A 16,941-nucleotide genomic window follows, 5' to 3' on the forward strand; every position below is an offset into this window, starting at 1 on the left:
ACAAAGTATAAAATACATTGCTGAATACAACACAGCCATCAGGAATGATGTGACTCTACATGGTGGTGACATGTATGTGTCTACTAGCAGAAGGTGAGTGATGGAGATATGTTTTGTGAAAGGGTTACAAATCTAGAACAGAGTGAAATGTAGGTCTTTGGAAGGTACAGAACCAGTAAAGAGGTGATCTAACCTGTGAGTTAAATATAGTATTAAGGTCTCAATAACTTTACAATGTTTTTTTGACTCAATATCAGAATGCTTGAAAACAAACTTAACCACAATTTCAACGAAAATTCTAGGCAAAAGACTTGTATTATTCATTACTACAAAAAACATTACACAACCGTTATTGCTTCCTCATAGGTTTGTGATGTAATGCCGTGCGAAACTCATTGTTTCAATGATACAAAAGAATGAAATACACATTTCAAAATCAGTCCCATTTCAAAATAAATCCCAATGCATTTTGGGTTATGATAAACCCTTCTTCAGGGGTTATTTAACATAGTAGAAAGAAAGCTGTTCCTGAGGAAGTCCTCCGTTCAGAACTACAACAAAAATGAGAATATCTCATGAGAATTCCTGTATTGTTATTATCCGACGAGATAATCTAGGGATCTTTTGGGGTCCTTATTGCAAAAAGGAGTTGATAATGACTTAATCACGGAGAACACCAGAATATTTCTACACACCGAAACTCCGAAGACACCCCACATATATATGCTTCCCAAAGTACATAAGAATGCAACTAACCCACCATTTTGACCAATAGTAGCAGGATGTGGATCAATACATGAACCCATTGGGCAATTCTTAGATTACCAACTACAACCACTTGTATAATCGTGGGAAACATATGTCAAGGACACGACGGATTGCCTTTTGAAACTAGAAACCATACGACATCATTTTGAGGAGGACATTTTATTATGCACCATTGATGTGGTTGCCTTATACACATCCATTGCTCACAATGAAGGCCTTGAGGCGGTGGAATGGAGACTATTACAATCCTCAACAGCACATGACATAGGCATATTTCTACTGGAGTTACTACATTTGTCATTGTACCACAGTTATTTTGTTTGGAAGGATCGATATTATTTACAAAAAACAGGTCCATCCATGGGATTTCCCGGGGCTCCGTCCTATGCTAAGACTTTTATGGCATATTTTGAGCACCAACATATCCTCCAGAATTTGATATGGCGTGAAAATGAAGTTATCTTTTTACGTTATATTGATGATATTCTTGGGATTTGGAGAGGACCCAAAACAACATTGGAAGCATGCATTCATGAACTTAACTCATGCAATCCCAGGATCCAGTTCACCCACGACATCCAGTCTAAAACAATTCATTTTCTAGACATTGAAATTCAGAAGACGGCAACAGGCCTACAAACGGCAGTGTACAGAAAGCCTACAGATGTGAACAACGCGTTACACTACACAAGTGCACATCCATACTCGCTTAAGAAACACTTACCAGTATCCCAATTCACCAGGATTAAAAGAATAACCTCTGATTATTCGCTTAGTGAACTTCTCATTGAGGAACAAATAAACAGATACAAGGAAAGAGGTTATCCAGATAATGTGTTGACACAAGCAGCAAGAACAGTTGCCCGAACAAAAACGTGAAGATCGATTACTCCAAACGAGGAAATCCTCAAATAAACGTGAAGTATTTGTCCTAAAACATTCAGCACAATCGGCGCAAATTAAAACCATCATCAGGAAACGTTGAGAAATAGTTGAACAAGCAGTGGACTTTGTTGGTTTGTTTCAAGACCAACCTTTATTTGCACACAATAGATCTAAGAATTTAAGAGAACTTCTTAAGCCAAGACATCTCTCAGCAAAACAAAGTCACAAAGGAATGAGAAAATTTTACAATTGCGGCCAGTGTGGCAACATTATTCCTGGTAACACCTTTGCTCATCCACACACCGGCAAAAAGATCACACTCAGACACACATCAGATTGCAATACTGAGAGCGTAGTTTACGCCATTCAATGCCCTTGCGGGCTTGTTTATGTAGGCATATTTTCAAGGAAAATAAAAACACGAATTGTGGAACATAAAAGTATGATTCGGAACAGAAATCTAAATTCATGTCTAGCAGCACATTGGGTGAACTCATCACACACAATACCTCAGTTGAGGTTCAGTATTTTAGAAAAAATGGATGCAACTCCAGTCATATATCGACACACAGCCCTAGCGCGCAGAGAGACCTTTTGGATCAAATATTTAGGTACGGTGATCCCCGAAGGGCTGAATGATCATTATGAACTATTATGTTTTCTATAAATTCTTTGAATTCATGTAACGAACAAGTTTATTAACCCTATTGTATATCTACATTACCACTGTGCTAGTATTTTTTAGAGCACACATCTGTACAGGATTTGCACTCACCTTTCTCTTTTTTTCAGTTTTCTTTTGCTAAATTATTGCTCACCCTCACGATAGGAACAGGCACTTTACCATCACTCATTTTCTCAGTGGGGTTCATCGAGTGGAATCTCATTTAGGACAGACTCAGGGTATACTAGCATGTCCACAATGTCATAGTACGATTACCATTTGTATGATTTTATATATTGAACCTCTCGAGTTACTATTACGTGAAAGTACAGATCTACATCACCATTACATAGTGATTTCACTAGAAGACACGCATTCTTCACATCGGCGTTTTTTATCCTGTTGTTCCATAGCTAGATTCACAATGAAGTTTTGTGGGTTTTTTCGTTTTTTATTCGAACTCTAAATTCACCTCTGCCCCTTTAAAAACACGCGCATACGCTCTCATGCACGCAGATGGCGGTGACTAAGAGTAACGAAGGAGGCATACCATTTTAACACTAGAGGTGAGCTCGTAGATAAGACTTTTCATTAGTTTATGCTTAATATCATGGATAAAGGGTAGAAGTAGTGACGACCTTTTTTACTTTTCAGTTCCTCCATTTGTCTGTACAGACGTTTCAAGCCTAGAGTTACCGGTAAGCCTCGAAATCTTAACTACGCGAGCCCGGTCTCTTCCTCATTAGAGTCTGGCTCGACGCATTGTGCCTATTCTGTTAGATAGCCCTGGTTAAATCTCACCGGCATTTATCACTCTGTTCTTTCAGAGAAACCCGGCTACCAGTAATTTGTTTGAGTCGGGTAAGCACGAGAGACATACGATGATTTTTCAATCTCAGCTGGTTAATTTTTTCACTGATTTGTTTTTACGCGCAGGATTTCTTTCTGTTTTCTATATATTAGATGCATGGCGGACTTGCACTTGCACTGACTCTGTCTCGGCGCTTCGTGCCTAGACTCTTAAGTAACCCAGTTCAGATCTCACACGCACCTTTTTCCGTTATTTTGTTTCTGTCGGGTAAGCACGATAGACGAATAAAGGATTCAGTAGTCCTAGCACTTTTATCTTATCACCGCTTTATTTACACGAGCGGATTTTTTCCGTTTGATGTTTATCATATGCACGGTTGATTTTCAGTTGCACTGAGCCCATTTAACATGCTTTTGTTGGTGTATGGGGCTAAGTGGAAGCATTTCCTTAACTTTGAGTGGGAATCCTATTTTAGACATTTTGAACAGTACAATACAGGAATTCTCATGAGATATTCTCATTTTTGTTGTAGTTCTGAACGGAGGACTTCCTCAGGAACAGCTTTCTTTCTACTATGTTAAATAATGCCTGAAGAAGGGTTTATCATAACCCGAAATGCATTGGGATTTATTTTGAAATGGGACTGATTTTGAAATGTGTATTTCATGCTTTTGTATCATTGAAACAATGAGTTTCGCACAGCATTACATCACAAACCTATGAGGATGCAATAACGTTTGTGTAATGTTATTTGTAGTAGTGAATAATACAAGTCTTTTGCCTTTAATTTTCGTTGCAGTTGTGGTCAAGTTTGTTTTCAAGCATTCTGATATTGAGTCAAAAAAACATTGTAAAGTTATTGAAACCCTAGTGTCCTCAGCTGTGCATCACGTAGGTTTGGGGCATCCCAAACCTTGAGTTCTTTCATTATCAAATAGGAGTTAGGGCTAAAACCCCATAACGCGATAGCACGCCAACAAGTAGTCACACAATTTAGTGATATTGCATTAACAGTACAAAAGAACTCTTACATAGGAGTGCAGGCCCATCCATTCATATTATATTAAATATAGTATTGCCACATATCACACACCAACTGTCTCTCCTACTCCCATATCCCCTACCACATAGCTGTCCCTACGGAATCTCTCACTTGGTGGTACAATACCCAGGCAGCACGCATGATGTCTGTGTTCAGGCACATTGTGTGATACCATTATCTAGCAAACAGTAAAGTAGGTGACGGATGTCTGTTTAGTAAGGGTGGATATGGAATTGGGTAAATATAGGAGCCAGAAAATACTGGACGCTTTCAATAAATCATGTTTTTCTGAACAGGTTGACGGCGGATGTGGTCTATATTGGTGGATCCTATAATTTTAAGTGAACTCCACTACTGGTAGGCAGCAGAGATGGAATATGCCACATGATACGCAAACTGTTTGTATGAGAGTCTAGCTTTGAAATCCTGAAATTAGGATTTAAAAGTCGGCAAAAAGCAGGGGGTAGCCAAACTGCAAATTCTAGTAATATGGTGCAACTGTGGTGCTATATGTGCAGTATTACAAAACATCACATTCACCTAGAGAATGAAGAGGAAGTGTGAACAGGGAGCACATCAGCAGTATGGTGGCGAGCCATGGAAGATTTAACAGGAGAGCTAATGTGGCCCAACAATATTTTAAGGTTGATGGATGTTACATTTATAAATAGGCACATTTTAACGTTAAAATGTCTCTTGTTTTTTCCACAGCTGTTAATACTAACTCCAACATTCTATGTCCAACTGGACATATAATCAACGCTGCTAACAAAGAGCACTATAAAAGAAAATATAGCAAAATGCTTGCCTGAACAAGATAAAGTAAAGAATGTAGAAGTTGAGTGGTATCAATGTTTTTTCAAACCCCCCTGACTTTTCCTTTTTTTTTTATCATTGAATTAATTTCTGCAGGCTAATGGCATTTGATGGCTCACTATTTATTGACCTTGGGGTTGTCTCATGTGTGCCTCTTTTTATTTCACTCAACTGTGTTATGACACTAGAAATTTAGAGTAAATCCTTTGTCATGTTCATTTACAAATAAACGTCCTCATGCAACCTGTATCCCTGCTCAGTATCCATGTGCCATTGGCTAAATGTCTTACAGAAGTTGTGCATAGCATGTTTGCCTACTATAAGAAAGCAATAAAAATCCTCTGCCATGTGCATCAGGTTGTCTTGCATTTTAGAATAAGTGCCACCAACAGACATGTTCGTTTCCCAGCCTTTTTCCAGTCACATTGAGTGTACAGATCTTGCTGCTTTTCGACATGCGTCACAGCCTTTCTAGAATCTTCACTTATTGCGTTGTGTATGCCAGCATCCGCCCCAAACTGACACTGCTCCCTTCTGATAATGCTAGGGGCATTGTGATGTATTCATTCGGCTGAAGTGGTTGACGGTTGTAGAATGACTTTCTACTGTCCAAGCATCTATGGAGTAGCCTGTGATAAGGCAACAAGTGGGTTATATCTTCCAGAGTGAGTGTGAATGCCTCTGAATATTACTCAGTTTCTGAAGAGTTAAGCGTGTTGTGTTTGTTGGGGGTGTGGCTGACAGCGCAACATGGTGGTTGCACACTAATGAGTCCCTACCGTACCGCTCGCCCATCCGAAACCATCTGGTGCAGGAGAACTGATGATGCCAGCAGAGGACTGTGGCCTGCCCTGCAGGGACATACCACCGCCATCCATACATCCCCCTTCCCCCCCAGGCAGACTGAGGGCTGGCGGTCACAGGCCTTGCCCATGCGATGCGCCGGGGAACGTCCTGAGGCCTGCTGGGCCTGCTGCTCCCTGGGCCATTCACAGTATATCAGAGGCCGGGCCCTGGTGGGAGATGTGATTGACTCTTCATGCCAGAGCCCTGCCGGGCAGTCTTGCCACTCTTTTGACCTCTGGCCTTCCCTCCTTCCTACTGGCCTCCCTGACTATAGAGGGACCGCTGGGGTCCCTGTATCCAAATACATGCCATGAGTCGCTACAAGAGGACACCAGAGCCGCTCCCTCTGCGAAGCTACAAAAGAGGCCCTATTGTGACCGTGAGATCCTATCCCCTACCCAGAGGCTGGGAGGGACTTGCCTCACTTCTTGGCACATGGGGTCTGTGGCTTACATCCTGGCCTTTCACCTGAACTTACTGGGGCCACACTCTTAACTGTCTCCTCTGAGTATGCTGGGACTTCCCCATGTACCGGTGTGTGGTTTGCCCAGCCGCTGAAGATCCCTGGCAGCCGAAGTTGGGTGGGATGGCTCGTGCTCCCCCACCCTTTGAGATCGATAAGGGAGGGGGGGCAAGCAGGTCCATGGCTACTTTGACTCACTGTCCTTTGGTCGAATGCCATAGATGCACCTGCTCTGCCGACGAGGCTGTCACTTAACCATTGTCTGGAGCTCCACTGTGACAAACAGGGTTTTATTCCTCCCTTTGGGCCCTGTGTTGGACTCTGAAAAGCTGGACTGCATCCTAGCAGCGACAGAGCTTACAAAATCGCTCCTAGAATCCAAAATGTATACCCTTGTAAGTGATGTTAACTTGCACGACGACCATCGAAAATTGGCGAAGAGTTACCCAGTCCAAAAATGAACTGGTGGATATTCAACCTTCCACAACGGATCTTAGTGACCAGATGCACTCCCTGTCTGGGAGAGTCCGGACCCTGGAGCACAGAGCTGAGGACGCTGAGGCAGGGGGGCTCAAGAGGAAACAACATAAAGATTGTTGGCTTCCCGGAGGGGGTTGAGGGGCTAAATCTGATGGTCTTCATGGCGACGTGGTTGTGGGAGCTCGCCCGGCGGCCAAATTCTCTCCCTTCTTTTTCATCAAGTAGCCACATCAGGTTCTGGCCTGCCGCCTGACACGCCGGGGTCTTCCCTGCACCACCTTCTGGTCCGGCTCTTATATCACCAGGCGGACCAGATGCAACCCTTAGGGCAGCGCGGTGAGATGGTCCCTTTGTGAGGGAGAATGTGTGAATGATGTTCACGGACGTAACCATCGCCTTGCCGCAGCAAAGCTCCTCCTTACTGGGCATCAAGAAGCGACTGCAGAAGCATGGGGCCGCCTCAAGTTCCTCTTGCACCATAAATCCTACGTCTTCATGAACCTAACAGCGGCATGGGACTGGATTGATTCACATGGCCTCTTTTTAGGATTGTGAGGGGAGGGGCAGTGATTTGGGGTCTGCAGTGGGGGATGCCCACCAGGCCAGTCGAAGGGAATGATGGTCTGGTAATCATCGCTCCCAACCTCGACTCAGGTACTCCAGGACCAGCGAGTGGCGCTCACTGAGGCTGCTTTCTGGAACCCCCGCCCGCTGCACTAGACTCATTTTCAGTTGCCTCTTTAGAACGCAAGAACCTCGCCTGGACCCCATCCCTTTCGGGGGACTCTATTGCTCCCCAATAGTTTCACCCCGCAAATGGCAGACGATCTGGTCTGAGCAATTGTGACACAGTAGCTATAAGTCCCTGCTGGGCGTGTTTTCAGATTGGGGGGGACCCGGTTGATAACTGGTGGCCGGGATGGATCAGTCCCCTCCCCGGACTCAAGATAACTCAGCCTACACAACTATCTCCTGCCTTCATCTCCCCTTATTGACCTGTTGCGAGCAGTGTTCCCAGCAACGTGCGAACGCGCGCACGTCTGTTCTCCCGAGCGCGCAGTGCTGCGTGTGGAGCGCGTACCCACAACACAACCCGAGAGAGCATTCGCGCCGCCGCTTTTATAACGCTGGTGGTGCGAAAAATTGTAATTTCCTGGCTCCTGCACTTACTGCTGTTGTTCCTTCTTAAGAAGTGAGGCTGGGGGCTGTTTGTCGGCCTTTGTGAAAATATTTGTTAATTGCAGCATCGTAATGCCCTGCAATTAACAATTATTTTCACAATGGCCCACAATCAGCCCACAGCCGCACTCCTTTAAGAGAATAAATTCAGTTTTGTTGCTGTTTGTCGGAGGCGGTTGCATCCTTGTACTTACCATCGCAGGGGCGACCTGTTCGGCAATGGACGGCATTGTCTCTGATGTTGCAGTTGGTGTGAAGAGAAGATCAGACAAACTGCTTTCAGGAAGTGTGCTTTTGAGACGTGTAGGCAGCGGATTACTAGCAGCTATGCACATTGCACCTATAGATAGAACGTGATCACAGAGTTTTACATCCTTAGCTAGCTATCACTACGACCAATTGTTGAATTGCTCCTCCGAGGTGTTAGTCAGAAATACACCGCAAGCATGTCATTTCTCGGTTTTTTTTTAAACTTTGTTTTTATTGTTTTAGTTAACAAATAACATCTTTACATTCATATATCAAATCACGAATAATTCCCAAATCCGTCAAGCTCCCCAACAGCCTAGCTAGTAGTGCCTTCCCACCCCTGCTCCCCCCCCCTCCCCTTCCAGTGTGCTCCGCTCCATATACCATGTTGCAGTCCGCCCAATTCTTATGGGTATCAGAAAGGTGCCTTCTCTATCGTACGGCCTCCCTCCCCAATTTGCCTGACGCTTCCCTGTCTAGTGCTCTTCCTGGTCTCGCGCTCCCCCCACTGCTCCCTGTGATCCGCCATCCAAAAGAGCTGGGTCATCCTGCAAGTCTCTGGCAGGCCTCCGCAGCGCCTCTACCAACGCCTCCCAGGCCCTTGCTCCTTCCAGCATTACCTCATTCTGCGACCTATGCGCCAGCCTCAGTTTAGTTGCACTTTCGCTCACCGCCCACTTAAGAAATTCGTGTTTCCATCTCCGGACTCTAGGTCCCTGACTGTGTTTCCAATGGCTGGTTATTTCCCGTTTAGCTATTAGCAGACCCAGATCAATAAATCTGCTGGTCACCTTGTTATGTTTTGTGTGCGGGTACCAATGCAGCAAGCTCACCCCCATATCCTTTTTAAGTGTTCGCTCTATAACCACCTCCAACTCTGTGAATACTTCTCTCCAATACCCACTCAGATGCGGGCAGGACCAGAACATATGCCGAAAATCTGCCTCCGCAATCCCACACCTAGGGCAGCTAGCATTATCCACCTTGAAAATCCGCTGGATGTGCGTCTGGGTCATATATGCCCTGTGGAGCACATAGAATTGTATGAGCTGAAACCTAGCATTCCTTGTAACCTTCCACGCCCTCTCCACTAATTTGGGCCAGGTAGCTTCCGGGATGTCCCTCTCTAGGTCCCTCTCCCACTTCCCCTTGAGTCGGTCCAGCGGTTGCCTCCCTTCCTGCTCCATCCTCTTGTTAAGGCACGTGACGGCCTTGATTGTGCCCTCAACCATGGCCACATACTGACACACCAACGACGTTGCCGGTTCCGTCAACCCCATCTTCCACCTGCGTTGTATCCCCGCTACCAGCGCTGCGTGCAATAAGTAGTGCCCCCGCGGCAAGTCATATCTATCTTGCAGCGCCCCCACCCTCCAGGCCTGTTTATACAACGTCTGTAGCCGGGGCGCTAATATATCATGGCATAAAATTCGATTGGCAACCCATCTACTCCCGGTGTTTTGTTTCGGGCCATGTGTTTGATCGCCAATCGGATTTCCCCTAAGGTTATCTCCTGTCCCAATAGTATGGCCTATTCCTCTTCCACTTGGGGCCACTCCAGCCCAGCAAAATAATTCTCCATATCTACCGCATCAGTCACTCCCTGGCTACGATACAGCTCTGCATAATAACTGGCGAACATCTCATTTATCCCCCTTTGGGTGTATTCCATCATGGCGGCCGTAGTTCGGAGCCCCAATATTGGTGCTCCCCTGGTCTCCGGAGCAATGAGGCGCGCTAAAAGCCTACCTGTTTTATCCCCCTCATCATGCATTCTTGCTGTGTATGCTTTATAATCAAACGCCCTAAGCCTTTCAACCTGCCGCGCTACCTCTTCCCTCGCTCCCACCACCTCGTCCTGAGCCGTCGCCGCTGCATGGCTCCGCTTCTCCGCTTCCCGCAACCGTTCATCCGCCCTCTGAACATCATCTAGCAATGTTTTCCGCACCCCCACCTTCTTAGAAATGCAGAGCCCACGAACTACTACCTTGAAAGCCTCCCATTCTGTTGCTACACTCGACGTTGTATTATCATTCTCGGTAAAATAATGGCTGATGCCCTGTTGGAGCTCGTCCTGGAATACCGGGTCCTCTAGCAGTTCAGGGTTCAGTCGCCAAGTTGGCACCAACGCCCTCTCCGTATACCATCCCAAATGGACCAACAGGGGGTTATGATCTGACAATGTTTTGGTCAGATACTCGCTGTATTGCACTTTAATACATACATCCGACGTTCCCAGCATTGCATCCAGCCTAACATGCAAATCGTGCAAGCCCGAATAATATGAATAATCGCGCTCCTGCCGGTGCTGTGCATGTCATTTCTCATGGGTTATTTTCTTACTAAAAAGAATGAGAAAGATGTAAGTCCCATGTAACCTCCTCTGTCCTCTGCACCCTCGGCAGTTATCCTATTTTATCCCCTCATTCCCAGTGTTCACCTGAATGAAGCCAGCGTCCCGTGCCAAAAACACTAACACATTGCACCTCCAATAGTGCAGTGTCTTTCACCCCCTCTCCACAGGGCATGCTTGCGCTGCCACCGTCCCCCCGCTACAACTGGCTCCTGGGTCATTCTGATGTATGAGGACAGAAAGGCTGTCTGGACAGAGGGAGGGAGACAGAGAAGGAGGGAGACAGAGGGAGGGAAACAGAGGGAGAGAGACAGAGGGAGGGAAATGGAGGAAGAGAGAGAGGGAGATGGAGGAAGAGAGAGAGGGAGACAGAGGGAGAGAGGGAGGGAGACAGAGAGAGGGAGACGGAGAGGGAGGGAGGCAGAGGGAGGGAGGCAGAGGGAGGGAGGCAGAGGGAGGGAGGCAGAGGGAGGGAGGCAGAGGGAGGGAGGCAGAGGGAGGGAGACGGAGAGGGAGGGAGAGAGAGACAGACGGAGACAGACAGAGGGAGAGACAGAGGGAGGGAGACTGAGGGAGGGAGACAGAGAGGGAGGAGGGCGACAGGCAGAGAGAGGAGGGCGACAGACAGAGGGAGGGAGTCAGGGAGAGGGAGTCAGGGAGAGGGAGTCAGGGAGAGGGAGTCAGGGAGAGGGAGTCAGGGAGAGGGAGACAGGCAGAGGGAGACAGGCAGAGGGAGACAGGCAGAGGGAGACAGGCAGAGGGAGACAGGCAGAGGGAGACAGGCAGAGGGAGGGAGACAGAGGGAGGGAGACAGAGGGAGACCGAGACAGACCGAGACAGAGAAGGAGACAGAGAAGGAGACAGAGAAGGAGACAGAGAAGGAGACAGAGAAGGAGACAGAGAAGGAGACAGAGAAGGAGACAGAGAAGGAGACAGAGAGGGTGACAGAGAGGGAGACGGCGAGAGAGGGAGACGGCGAGAGAGGGAGACGGAGAGAGAGGGAGACGGAGGGAGACGGAGGGAGACGGAGAGGAGACAGATAGAAGGAGACAGACAGAGGAAGGGAGACAGAGGAAGGGAGACAGAGGGAGTTAGGGAGACAGAGGGAGTTAGGGAGACAGAGAGAGGGAGGGAGACAGAGAGAGGGAGGGAGACAGAGAGAGAGAGAGAGAGACAGAGAGAGAGAGAGAGAGATAGATAGAGAGAGAGAGAGAGAGATGTGTATGCCGGGTCCAGTGGCTCTGTAAACCAAGGCGTCCGCTGCAGGGGCCTGTATTCCACCTCATGGTCACAGTTTTTTTTTTTTGCTCTAGCCCCGCCCCCTCCCCCAATGACCACGCCCCCACGGTGCAGCCCTCAGCCACAAACCACACTGTAAATTTGGCCCCCGAGAGAAAGTTTGTGAGTACCCATGGTCTGGACAGTGGGGAGGTTAGTTCCATGTCCTTTGTCCAGTTTTGCCCCAGAGCAGGAGCCAACGGCTCCCAGGACTGGTTTGAACTGGACTATGCACAGGGACACCAAATGTGCCCCTGATTCAGACTTTCGTTCTCTGGCAAGCGCACCCACCCAGCCCTAGTACACTAAATCCTGTCTGGGAGGTGTTCACACCTCTCTGGGACAGGATGCCTATTGTTCCACCTTCCTCTGCTCGAGCTTGGCTCAGCAGCAGGAGGGCAGAAATGTTTCTCTGGTCGGCAGCAAACATTTTGTGCTGCCCGGGACTAGAAGGCTGGTACCGGGAACACCAGGGACCCAACGAAGCTCGCTTCTGAGGGATGGAATCATACCTCCCACACCGGCTACCGGTGTGGGGGTATGATCCCGCAATGTTTGACACCAAGCACAATAGGGTTACTTTCAGCTGTTTTAGAGTTGGTCATCACGCGGTCGCATAATGCCACTCTATATGTCGTAAATGGCTGCTGCCCTAGCAACCCGGGAGAATGGACTCCGTAGGCTGGATGGGTGTCCTGCTCATGCAGTGGCACCCTCTCACCTAGAACCAAGCACCCTGCCTTCAGGATTGTTAAGGCCTGCTATAGAGGTGACTTATAGGTTTTAGGTGTAGTGACCCTTAGATATAGTAAACCTATATCTTAAGTAAGTGGTGTATGCACCATCTTACGCAGGCTGCAATGGCAGGCATGTAGTTCCATTTTGCATGGCTTCACATGGGTGGCATAATACATGCTTCAGCCCATGGGAGGCCTCTGGGGTACGTATGCCCTGGGTACATGGGTACCATATACTAGAGACTGACAAGGGTACCCCAGTATCCAATCTGGAGTGTACCTAAGTACATACATAACAGTTTAGGGAGACAGCAGATAGACTGGGGTCCTGATTAGAAGGATTCCAGTCAAACTAGTCAAAAATAGTATCACATTTAGCAAAAAGTAGGGGTAACCATAAGAAGCAGATCCTTCTTTGCTACACCTGTCATCATAAATCAAAAGAGCACATTTAACATCAAGTTTACTTAATAGCTGTTCCTTTGCATTAGATGGAAAAGAAAGGTAGGATGTAAAATGTGACAGAGGATTTCCAGTACCGAGAGTAGGCCTTAAGAGTGGCGGGACGTAACCACTCCTGAATCACCTCCACCAAAGAAGAGGCGAGGCGTTTTGTTTAGAGATTGGACTTCTCAACTTTCAAACTGACAGTACGAGCAGAAAAGGGAATGGAGAGACTTTGAGAGGAGAATGAAATCTTGGAAATGCCCAAGGGGGTAGAAGTGCCAGGGACTTTAGGAGTGGAAACCAAGAGCTCCGAGGCCAGTATTGAACCACCAAGATTAGTTGCTCCCCCTTCTTCAGCATGAGTTTCGGGATTAATGGAAAGGGGTGGCAGGAGTACAGAAGATGTTTCGGCTACTTTATCACCAACGAATTCACTCCCTATGCCTCCTCATCTGGAAACCTGGAACAGTATCTGCAAAGTCGGGCATTACTGTTCGATGCAAACAGATCTACAAAAGGGGTCCTGAATAATCTGCAAGGTCATTCTTGGCACGGTTAAATCCTGGGATGAAAGAAATTTCCTGTTCAATAAATCCGCTGTAAGATTGTCCACTCCTCTGACATGGGCTGCTGATAAGCCCAACAAGTTCTTCTCTGCTTACAAGCCCAATGGGACAGCTATTTGATTGAGGCTCTTGGAACAAGTGCTCCCATGAAGGTTGAGATAGGAAACTGTGACAGTGTCTGTCGTTATCAGCATGTTCCTTTGTATCATGCTGCGATGGAAGAACTTCACTGCCCTGGAAATCGTCATGAGATCCCCCCAATTCGAAGAACTCTGACTTTCTAGAAGGGACCATCTGAATTGACATGGCTTGTTAGTGGCTGAAGCGTTTCTCCCCATCCTAGGACGCTGGTATCTGTTATGATGACTACAAGAGGCTCTTGATGCATTCCCATGCCCTTGGAGAGGTTCCCAATGATCTACCACCAACTCAAATTGTCTCTGAGCTCCTGAGTCACAGGAAGCAACTTGGTCAAGGTATCTGAAGCCAGAGACCAGTGACTGTTGAGATGCCACAGTAGAGGCCAAAGGTACAATCTTGCCTACCGGGATTGTAGTATGGCCATTGGGGACATTGTCGACATTGCTAAGTAAGCATGACCTTTGCTGCCATGATGCTGCTTTTGCGCATGTTGCTACATGACTTTATTTTGCAAGACTCTGTTTGTGCCTTTCACATGATAACTGTCTGCTTTCTGCGTTCTCTGCCTGTTCCTGGAGTTTAGTCTGAACACACTGTGCAAGGTTGATAAACAATGCCCCTTGTTATTCTGTTCTGGTCAGTCCCTAGCACTTAGACAAAACATGCTACACAGCTGCACGCTGCTGGAGACTCGTGCTTCGATATTATGGGATTGCATGTTGGTTTAACACACACTTTGAGAGGGACCTTTCCAGGGAGAAGAGCACTGCAGTTCCTATGATGTAATAATTACAGTCTAGGCACTAAGGTATGTGGTCTGCTGACAAAACCCAGAGATCTTCCTATATATAATAAAAAAAATTCTAGTCAAGGGGAGGGTGGTTAGGCCTTATAGTCCTTTATCCACTGTTATATGATAATTTCCCCTTTCATAGTCTGTGGCCTTGCTACAATGCTAACTGTTTTAGGTTTATGGTTTTGCTGCTGGTACTGGCTCGTATACTGCATTATAGAGCACAATAGTTAAAATAAACATTTTAAACTATATCAGTGACTCTGACTATTCTTATTGTAGACAAGTACGAGTGAGTGAGCGAAAGGGTACGTCTTGCTCCTACAATTCATGAGAGAGTCGGGAGTGTTGTGTTCTGGGTTGTCTAATCATTTGTAGCTTTGTGATTATGTAGGAACACAAATGAGAGAGTATAGGTAGTCGTTTCTAGGATTTTGGGTACTGAGGCGGTAGGAATGCTTAACCCTTACCCTATAGGTCCTGTTTTCCTGCGCATAGTTCTGTGTGTGCAGAATCCCCGCAACATGGCGCTGCCCACGTTTGGTCTGGTACTTATCTGCGAGATGCCTGAGTAGTGCTTGTGCTTGTCCATAAACCCCTCAGTTCTGTTTCCGGAGACGGTTGTGACGGTGTAGCCTCCTATATTGTGATATCTTATAGGTTTTTCAAGCTTGAATTTTAAAAAGTCTTTCTCTCTCTTTTTACCTGTTATTGTGCTGACGCTCATAAGTTGTGATTCTACTATTGATTATGGCAGTTGCCATAGCACTTCCTAACCTGTCACGGCATATTTGACTCAATATGGAGTCCTTGATGCTGGTGTTGCACTTATTTTTGTTGTTGAAGCAGCTCACCGCTTCGAGGTATTTTATTCTTGGATCACCTTTCCGGCTGTCGATGGAACTGATAAATCGTTTCACGAGTTTACTGCCACTGTCCTTCCGCAGAATTATCTACCTTATAAATCTCTTCAAGTTCCACTAACGGCTTGGCAACACATTATATGGTTTAATGGCGCCCTTCCTCACCATGTAACTGCGTTCCATTTAGGCCCCTTGTCAATTGATAGGGCCACGTGGCCCGTTTTGGCTGGCTGTACCCCACATTCAAATTATCTTAAAGTTGCAGTCGCAGAGCTACGTGTATTACATACTTCATTAATACATACACATAGAGCTGTTATTCAGTTTGTGTTGCGCAACTTCCAGGTGGGACCACCTGGTGTTGCTTCACAACCTCCGGGACCTGGTGGCGTAATAATCAGTCCTGTCATGATTAATTCAGTAATGGGCAAGTGATCACAAAAAAAGGACGAACTTCCTTATTGGCTTGCTGAAAAGTTTGGACAACTCGAAGCTGTTTTACCAAATACCACACCTGTGGAGAAACACAGAATCCTGACAATGAGTTTACCTAAAGGCCTGGTTCTCGAGTTAGCTGATTGTAGCACTTGGGGTAAAGTGTTTGCAACGTTTTATTCGATGTGTTTCGGCACCCCCTCATTTACCGTTCTCCGTTCCATGATTAAACGTGTTCAAGATGAACATGGGGCCGAAGTGGCCCTGAATTGGGGATGCAACTGGTGGGAGTGTTCAATATTGTTTGCCATATGATCCTTGCTAATACTTGGAGGCTGTTGCAGACATACAGCCCGAATTGCCAAAGATTATGGCTAAAGCTTATAAAACCTTAGGGCGCAATATTCTGGGAATTAAGCCTTTTACTCAACCTCAAAATCAATCTCAACAGAAAGCCCGACCTGATAAGGAAGGGTACCCATTCTTTCCTAAAAAGAACTGGAAAAACAAAAAACGGGGGCAGCAACAACAGAAGTGGGGTTTGCGTACTGGTTCACTGACAACCGAATCTTCTGAGCGAACTTATGATTTGCTCAATTGCGCGAAAATTACGTCTCCTGATAGATTTCAAGTCCCTGATCAGCGCTCTCCTCTTTCTTTACAGGACTCATCGGACTGTTGAGTCGGTGGAGGGGAGCGTCGGGATCATGGCAAAGGTGCTACTGCTCAACAGGGACAGGATCAACCTCGTCAGTTTGACGCGAAGGCCAAGCAAAAGGGACTGCCTTGTTTGGACCCCTGTATCAAAAGAAGAAAGTTGCTGCTTTAACAGAAAAATATGTCTCATACAGTGAGTACGCTCCTCCTAGACTGCTGTTGGGCAGTGACAGCGCAGCGGAGGTTACCATAGTGCGGGAGGCACTACGTCCCTGTCTGGAGGCAGGAGCAACTGATGCGTTTATTACAGTAGAAACAGCAGATACTCAAATTGCTCCCCCGGATAGACTCTATGAAAAAGTCCCCCAAATTGAGGGTGATATACAGCTTACAATTGCATCGTTTTTTGGGGAAAATCTCCCTTCTTATGACATTTTGTTGGTGGAGGCGGATTGGCCTCCACCTTTT

The sequence above is a fragment of the Triturus cristatus genome, chromosome 5_1 (assembly GCF_964204655.1).
Source record: "Triturus cristatus chromosome 5_1, aTriCri1.1, whole genome shotgun sequence".
In the NCBI taxonomy this organism is placed as follows: domain Eukaryota; kingdom Metazoa; phylum Chordata; class Amphibia; order Caudata; family Salamandridae; genus Triturus; species Triturus cristatus.